Source organism: Callospermophilus lateralis, unplaced genomic scaffold, assembly GCF_048772815.1.
Source record: "Callospermophilus lateralis isolate mCalLat2 unplaced genomic scaffold, mCalLat2.hap1 Scaffold_82, whole genome shotgun sequence".
NCBI classification, from domain to species: domain Eukaryota; kingdom Metazoa; phylum Chordata; class Mammalia; order Rodentia; family Sciuridae; genus Callospermophilus; species Callospermophilus lateralis.
Window position 1 is genome coordinate 1,772,238 of NW_027516260.1, and position 6,517 is coordinate 1,778,754.

At 42.5% G+C, this 6,517-nt stretch overlaps 1 pseudogene; it reads left to right on the forward strand.

The window, feature by feature from the left end:
* The first annotated feature begins 5,141 nt into the window (after positions 1-5,141).
* Positions 5,142-6,030, forward strand: LOC143641028 (nanos homolog 1-like; annotated as a pseudogene).
* Positions 6,031-6,517: the final 487 nt, after the last annotated feature.

The following is a 6,517-nucleotide window of genomic DNA, read 5'->3' on the forward strand; positions in this document are numbered from 1 at the left end:
TAGACATCTAATGGAAATGTCAAGTAGGTGGTAGGATTTTCTAAGTCTGGATCTCAGGGGAAATGTCAGGACTGGAGACTATATATCTGAGAGTTATTGACAGAGAGATAGAAATTAAAGCCATGGGACTGGATAGGATCTCCTACAAAGTGAAGAGTGTATTTAAAGAACAGAAGAAGTTTAAACAGTTTCAAAAATTGGGAATAAGAGGAAGGAGACAACAGACTGAGAAGAAGCCAATCAGGAACATAGAAGGAAAACTGAGATGGAGCTTTGACTCAGAATCTAAGTGGTCTCAGTAGACCACTTAGATTATAGCACTATATCATTATAGCACTGAAAGGTCCTATAGAAGGTCCACTGAAGGAGAAGAACCAGGAATTGTTCCAAGGATTTGGCGATATGGAGCTCACTGTTGATCTTGAGAAGAATGGCTTCAGTGGAAATATATGGAAGAAAACCTGATTGTGGAAGTCAAAAATGCAAATATGAAGTGAAGAAATATGTGGAGACCTTAAGTATTAGTAACTCATTTTAGAAATGGTAATGTAAGAAAACTTGAATGGCAGGAGAAGAGGGGTTCATTTACATGTTAATGGCAATGATTGACTAGAGAGGGGGAAATTTAGAGATGCTGGGGACACTGGGTGATGGAAAGAGCAAAATCTTTCAATAGGTAAGAGAGGCTCCAGGGCTTGAATGGCAAGGTCTAAAAGGCTTAGACTCTAGGACAGTTTTTCCATTATAGCAAGAAAAAATAGTAAATATGATGATGGAAATGCTGTAGTTGTCTCTGGTTGCTTCTTAGTAGAAATGAGGTCCAGAACTGAGGATATAGCTCAGTTGGTAGAGGGCTTACCTCACATGTACACGGCCCTGGGTTCAACCCCCAGCACCACAAAAAGAAAAAAGGAAATGAGGTCTATTTACACCAGCTCTTGCTAGCCTTGCTCCCCGAGACTTTCCCTTAGACTTAAAACAAACGAGTTAGAAGAGCCTAGAAATCTTGCAAAAGTGTCTGGATTCCCAGCAGAGCCACAGTCATCTCTGGTAACTTGTCCAATAGAAAAGATGACAGTTAAGAGAAGCAAATACATGAAATGTCCCCACCCAAATGAGATCCCACCTAAGCATGTTCAGGCTTGGCAGCCACTCAAACTGGACAACACAGTCCATTGAAGTAAGAAGTGGAAGAGTCAGGCCTGGTTAGAGCCTCCACCTACATCAGGGTAAGGCTGCTGGCACCCTATAAAAACAGTCAGGAAAACTACCTTAATGTGTGCTAGCTTTTACCTGTGTTACATTTATATTCTGTTTATAACTTGCTTGTTCTCAGTTGGGGTTCCTAGTTTGTCATCATATTTGGATTCTCTCTCTCTCTCTCTCTCTCTCTCTCTCTCCAATCTTGTAAAGTGTTGGCTCTTTGGAACTAAGTGTTTTTTAATTCAGGGATCCCCCTAAAATATTCCACCTCTTTAGCTCCAATTAGCCTCAGATATGTCCCATTCTCACACAGCCACATCCCTTCCCAGTCTTCCTCTTTTCCATGGAGGCAGGTCCTCATACAAATGGACTTTAAAGAGATAAATTATGGATTATTCAAAGTGGTTGCAACGGACCCTTCTGAGCAAGGCTTTGTCATCTGGTCCTCTTCATATCTCTCTAGCCCTTAAAAATGCCTTCTAAAGGAACAACACATTTCTTGGTAAAATGAGTGAACATGCAGATGAATTAGTTTGGAAAAGAAGATCATAAAGAAGGTTGTTTCCCTATGGAAGATCACGCACACACGCTTACATGCGAGTGCACACACATACATACACACACATATACACATTCTCTCTCTGTCTCTCTCTCTTTCTCTCTCTCCATACTACACACAGTAACTACATTTACTGTAGTTTACAGATGAATGAATGACAAATTTGAATTAATGTCTTTTTTCCAAGTAAGAATTTTATAGCAACATATAAAGAGATATTAATATAAAATGAAAACATACATGATTGTACATAAATGCTTCAATTTACTAAACAAGCTATCTTTAGCTGAACATTGTGGAGAAGTGTTTGGACCTTGTATTTGAATCAAAGTATTTAAGTGCAGGTTCATCAAATTACATAGGAGTCAGGGTGAACATTATTTTCTCACATAGTATATGACTAAATTAATTTTGGTTTGAAATAACACTTATATTGAAAGCTAAACACCTAGTTTATCATACCCCATGACTTCAAATACATTTGAAACATATTGTTTGGAATTACCTAAAGGGCATTTTTTTTTAAATAGGGTGATGGACCATGCTAAATTTTCCCAGGACTGGGGAGTTTCCTAGGACATGGGACTATAAAACTGGGAAAGTCTTAGGCAAAAATTTTTTGTTTACCTGAAACTGAGGAAGATTTCCAGTCTTAAAACTGGGAAAGTTCCAGGAAAAATGGGTTGAAATTTATCATCCTGTTTATAAACCACACAAGAACCATTAACCAACACATTGCTTTATAATTTTAACAGTGTTACTTAATTTAATACTCTTCTTATATTTGGCCCTAAATGTCTTTGGCTGTTTCTTTTCTTTTTTTAGAGAGAGAGAGAGGGAGAGAGAATTTTTTAATATTTATTTTTCAGTTTTTGGTGGACACAACATCTTTATTTTATTTGTATGTGGTGATGAGGCTCAAACCCAGAGCCCCGCGCATGCCAGGCAAGTGCTTTACTGCTTGAGCCACATCCCCAGCCCTCTTTTGGCTGTTTTAAAGATCAAATCTATCTACCCCACAAAATAAATATGTTGCCACACTCAGAACAGTCTGAATTTGGAAGACAATTTTACAAACCTTACTGTCCCCACTCTTTTGCTCTCTCCTTTCCTACTATCCTTCTTTTCCTTCTTTCCTCCTCCTCTCCTTTTCATGTCTGGTTCACTGTATGTAAAAGCATATAGTACTACAGTAATGGTGCATGCCTGTAATCCCAGAGACTCAAGAGGCTGAAGTAGTAGGATCACAAGTCTGAGGCCAGCCTCAGCAACTTAGCAAGACCCTTTCTCAAAATAAAAAAAATTAAAAAATGGGGATTTAGCTCAGTAGTAGTGGACCCCTGGGTTAAATTCCCAGAACTGAAAAAAAGTATGTAGTACTAGTGAGTTTATGACTAAGGCTCTTCTCGACCTAACTTTAATCACGATCCTCTGAACTGTATCTTTATATATATATGAAATACTCCTCACCAAGCAGCTTAGACCTGTAGAAATTATAGTATGTGTGTACCATGACAGTGTACAAGTATTTGATAGCACAAGACTAGAGTTATACTTGTCAATACAGTAGAAATCTGGGGCCTAGGAGGAAAGGGGATGTGATTCAGAAAAATAAAAATAATGAAGTTTGAGAAAAAAATATTTTCTTGAGCCCAGAAAGATTTTTGGTTTAATTAGTATACAAAATACCACATAAGTATTACACTTAAGTTACATCTGTTAAATACATCACATGTATTATGGATTTCAAGGAAATTATGTGGAACTTATCACAAACTAAATAAAAATTTACAAAAGCACATAATATAGCACATGCATAAATAAAATTAATCATTACAAAGATAACTATTTTAACTCAATTTAATACATAATATTTTCCTATCAAAATTTTAGAATGTTTTTCTTTAAATACAAGAAGAGAGCTGGACCTGTTGTTGCAAAATTGTAATCCCAGTACCTTGGGAGGCTGAGACAGGGTTATTGTGAACTCAAAGCCAGCATCAGCAAAAGTGAGGCCCTAAGCAACTCATTGAGACACTGTCTCTAAATGTCATACAAAATAGATTTGGGGATGTGGCTCAATTCCCCTGAGTTTAATTCCAAGTACCAAATAAAAGAAAAGAAAAGAAGGGACCAAACAAATTTATCTTAGAAATAAAATATATGTAAAATACCACAAAACCTTTAATAAAAATACCAAATAATATTGTTATTGTTATGAGACACATTTAATGTACATTATGAAACTATATTGCAATAATACAGACCAATATAGCATAAAATGAATCAAATATGAAACCATATGTAGATCAATAGTATTTTTTAAGAGCAATAGAAAGGCATATGTAAAATTGATCATATGAAAAATAACATTAGACATGAATGAATGAATCTATCCAACCTTAAGTTAGAATTCGGACATAGTGGCAAAGTTCACTGTTAGAGTGTGTGTGCAGAATGTGCAAGATAGTCAGTTCCCATCTTAGCAACACTACAAAAAGCAAATATTAAGAGGGAATGATGTTGAAAATAAAGCAGAATATTAAATGAGACACACTCCCTCCATCTATAGATACATTTAAGGAAAAAAACTACTGTGAGTGTCTCTTTGGCAAAATCATGAATGAGTAGAGAGATTTAGATACACTGGATATTAGTCCGGTCTTAAGAAATGTACCATATTTGGGACAAAATCCCCAATTACCATCATCACCTTTAGTGAACAGAAATGTGAGAGAGGGGCTGAGGATGTAGCTCAGTTTTTAGAGGGCTTGCCTTGTATGCACAAGGCCCTGGGTTCAATCTCTAGCACCACAAAAAAAGAAAGAAGGAAATATGAAAGAAATTATACAAAAAATGGTGATATCTAGGAGCCATAAAGTCCTTCACAAGTGTTTCATCAGCTGTGACCAAGACATAAAAATACCCAAATATCAAAGCTGTCAATTTATCTCAAAAAAAAAATCTGCCAGCATATTTTTCCAACTGCTGTTGCTAACAGATGAAGTTCACTCTAGCTTGTATTATAGGTGAAATAGAGAGGAATCAAGTAAACTACTCTTAGCTTGATTGAGATTTTAGCACTTCCTGAATCCTGTCCCAACCTGATACACTAGTAATAAGGTCAGAACTACCAATTCCTCCAAAAAAAAGTTTTTGATTTTTTTTTGTGGGTGTGTGTATGTGTGTATTGAATGTTTCAAATTTAACATATTTTCTTTATTTTACTATGTCCCTGATAAACTAGTAATAATGCCAGAACTACCAATTGATCCTAGAAAGTTTGTGTGTGGGGCTGACCTGCGGGCAGGCTCGGCGCGTCCCTTCCGTCCGGCCTATGCTGGCGGCAGGGAGGCGGCGTGCGGCCCGCAGCCCGCCCATGGAGGCTTTTCCCTGGGCGCCCTGCTCGCCCCGCCGTGGCCGCGCCCCCGCGCCCATGGCGGTCGTGCCCAGTGCCCGCTACGTGAGTGCCCAGGGTCAGGCGCACCCGCAGCCCTTCAGCTCGTGGAACGACTACCTGGGGCTTGCTACGCTCATCACCAAGGCGGTGGACGGCGAACCGCGCTTCGGCTGCGCCCGTGGCGAGGACGGCAGTGGCGGCTCCCCGCCCTCTTCGTCGTCCTCGTCCTGTTGCTCCCCCCACACGGGGGCCGGGCCCGGGGCGCTGGGGCCGGCGCTGGGGCCGCCCGACTACGACGAGGACGACGACGACGACGACAGCGACAAGCCGGGGTCCCGGGGCCGCTTCCTGGGGGGCGCGCTGGAGCTATGCGCGCTGGAGCTATGCGCGCTGGAGCTATGCGCAGGCCCCGCCGAAAATGGTCTGCTGGAGGAGCGCTTCGCCGAGCTGAGCCCGTTCGCAGGTCGCGCCGCCGCGGTGCTGCTGGGCTGCACGCCCGCTGCCGCCACCACCCCCGAGGTGACGCAGCGAGAGGAGCGGGCCCCCGGCGTGGGCGGCCGAGCCCCGACTGCAAGCTGCCTCGGGGACGGCCGCCGCCCGGCTGCTCAAACCCGAGCTGCAGGTGTGCGTGTTCTGCCGGAACAACAAGGAGGCGGTGGCTCTCTACACCACCCACATCCTGAAGGGCCCAGACGGGAGAGTGTTGTGCCCAGTGCTGCGTCGCTACACGTGCCCCCTGTGCGGCGCCAGCGGCGACAACGCGCACACCATCAAGTACTGTCCGCTCTCCAAAGTGCCAGCGCCGCCCGCCGCGCGTCCGCCGCCGCGCAGCGCTAGGGACAGCCTGCCAGGCAAGAAGCTGCGCTGAGGGCCCGGCGTCCAGTCTGCGGGCACCTGACGCTACTGCCCTCCGTTTTGTTCTGCGAACGGTCTTTCCCGGTTTATTGGTTGAGATGCGGAGCTGTCAGCACTGGCTCAACCTGGAACGTCGTGAAGTCTGCGGTGCGGGAGTACTTCTGTCAAGCAGATTGAGACTAGACGCTTTTTTTTTTTTTTTGGAGGGGAATGGATGAGGGGGACTGTGTTTCTAGTTTGCACACATAGAGGACTGCGAAGGCGGCTGGATGATATGGCAGCCGAGACGCTGTTTATTTACTATACGTCGACCTATTTTAGATGCGCGTCGGTATGAAATTATCTCTAATCTTGGGTGTTTCGTTTTATGAATGGAGGCACTTTACTAGGTCTAGTATATTTTTTTAATAGCCTCTGAACTGAGCTTAAAACTGACGATTTTATGGAATGTCAGCAAAATGACTATTTTATTGTTTGATGCACTATTTTAGTTGTCCTTA